This window comes from Rhinopithecus bieti, unplaced genomic scaffold (assembly GCF_001698545.2).
Source record: "Rhinopithecus bieti isolate Rb0 unplaced genomic scaffold, ASM169854v2 scaffold_11710, whole genome shotgun sequence".
Lineage (NCBI taxonomy): Eukaryota > Metazoa > Chordata > Mammalia > Primates > Cercopithecidae > Rhinopithecus > Rhinopithecus bieti.
The window spans coordinates 154209-156646 of NW_016806876.1; the positions used below are offsets into that span (position 1 = coordinate 154209).

Sequence of the window (2438 nt, forward strand, 5' to 3'; positions counted from 1 at the left end):
TTATTTATTTGAGATGGAGTCTCGCTCTGTTGCCCAGGCTGGAGTGCAGTGGCATAATCTCGGTTTACTGCAACCTCCGCCTCCCGGGTTCAAGCAATTCTCTTGCCTTAGCCTCCTGGGTAGCTGAAATTACAGGCACGTGCCACCATGCCTGGCTGATTTTTTTTAAATGTATTTTTAGTAGAGACGGGGTTCCACCATGCTTGCCAGTCTGCTCTCAAATTCCTGACCTCGTGATCTGCCCGCCTCAGCCTCCCAAAGTGCTGGGATTACAGGTGTGAGCCACAGTGCACGGCCCCTTTTCTGTATTTTAAATGTTAATAGATATTGTCTGGTTGTCAACTCCTAAATGTGAAACACTTTATAATCCTAATATGGAATGTATGAGAATTCTGTCCGTATTCATCATCATATTAAATATTCATTTAAATTTTTATCAGTCTAAGCAGCTTAAATGAGATATGTTTTCTTTGGTTCACCATTGTTGAAATGCCTTTCCTTTTCATGCTATAAGAAAAATTGATATTTCTCTATATCTATGCCTATATATCTACACATGTCTATAGAGATACATCTAACTGAGCACTTCTCCAAGATTAATATAATTGTGCTACACCTGTTTTCAAAGGTTTAGGATCATAAAATAATTTTTTTCAAAAGCATTTCCTTTCTAAAATATTTTATTTAACCTGTATAAAATACTAAGAAGTAAACTTTATGGCTTAATTTTCTTATGGAACGCCAGATACTGCTGCATTGTTGTTGTTTTTTTTTTTTTTTTTTTTTTTTTTTTTCATGTATGTATATATGACGGGAAGGAAAACGTAAGAGTGAATATTTTTAAATACTTACAATGTGAAACGCATATGGAACACATCCGTGGAAAAGAGATGAACTCTGAAATAAATCACAGGATTAAAATGGGTCATTACTGATGGACAAGGGACTGGATATACTTCAGTGAGAAGAGGATCTTCTATTTCAGAAATGGGGCTGGGCGCAGTGGCTGACACCTGTAACCCCAGCACTTTGACAGGTCAAGGCGGGAGGATTGCTTGAGCCCAGGATAACTTGAGACCAGCCCGGGTAACATAGGGAGACCCCATCCCTACAAAAAATAAAATAAAAAATAATTTGCCAGGCGTGATGGTGGGTGCCTGTAATCCCAGCTACTCAGGATCCTGAGGCAGGAGAATCGCTTGAACCTGGGAGACAGAGGTTGCAGTGAGTGAGGGGAGATCGCGCCACTGCACTGCAGCTTGGGCGACAGGGTGAGACCCTGTCTCAAAACAAACAAAAGACACTCCACAGAATGGGAGAGAATATTTTTTGGAAAAGCTTGTTAAGTTTAAAATTCTTAAGTGTGGAATAAATAAAGTCGGGCAAGCGCGGACAGGCGCAGGCGGACTGGAAGGGAACTCGAGCTGGCCTCCTGGGGGCTGTGAACCGGCCTGGCGCAGCCTCCCACAGCCCAGCGCGCTCAGCGGTCAGCGGCGTCAGGCGTCTGACAACCAGGCAGAGGCTCAGGCGCGGCGGGGGACACCCCCAGAGTCCCGAGAGAGAATAACCAGGAAGGGGTCCGGAGCCAGGACGCTGGGAAGAGCAGGGGAAGAGCGGGTGGTCCGGCGGGGCAGGGCCGGATCCAGAGCACCGAGGTTCTCAGGAGGGCGGCAGCCTAGCCACAGCCCGCAGCAGCAGGGGGCCTAGGTCTGGCTGGCTGGATCCGCAGCCCTGCTCTCCAGAAACGGGGCCCCTCGCGACTGCAGCGCCGCCTGCAAGGACCGCGCTCCCTCAGGAGGGAGCTGCCCTGCAGCTGATCCGCGTGGCCACAAGTGCCGGCAGAGTGCGCACTGGAAACCCGGAGGGACGGCTTCTGAGAGCATGGAGGCTTCGGAGCCCGGGCGCCCCCGCCGTTCGTCAGTACCTCCGTTCTTTAAACCCTGCCACATCTTGAGATCCCTTCCCTGCTCCAGCTGCTTTTGCCTACGGAAGCCCTTTTCTGCCACCTCCGAGCTCCTTCCCCAGAGGCTTCTCCTTGGGTTTGGCCGGCGGCTTGGGTGTCTATCCTGATGGAGGGGCCTGGGCCTCTCAGGGGCTGGAACTTGAGACCTGCCCCGGCCTCCAGGCCTCCCTTCTCCCCTCACATCCTCCCACCCAGCTCCTCACACATCCGCATGTCCCGTGGCTGGGGGAGGCAGAGACTCCAGGACCCCCAGGCAGGGGCTCCACACAGTCCCCACAGTGGGAGCCACTCCCTGTCACTGGGATGGGGACGGGGCTCCACGTTGTGTAGGAACTGGTGCGAGGGGCTCTGCCTCTCTTTCTCAAAGCGGGGTCTGTTGGCCCACCGGGGTCTCTCTCTCCACCTTCTCCCTCCTCCAGGGCGAGGACAGGAGCATGGGGCTCCTGCTGCGGGGTGAACGCTCCCTCCCCTCCCG

The 2438-nt window shown here is 51.8% G+C and overlaps 1 pseudogene; it reads left to right on the forward strand.

Moving 5' to 3' along the window:
- LOC108533545 (uncharacterized) overlaps window positions 1-1707 on the forward strand; it is a 73457-nt pseudogene extending 71750 nt beyond the window's left edge.
- The last annotated feature ends 731 nt before the right edge of the window (window positions 1708-2438 follow it).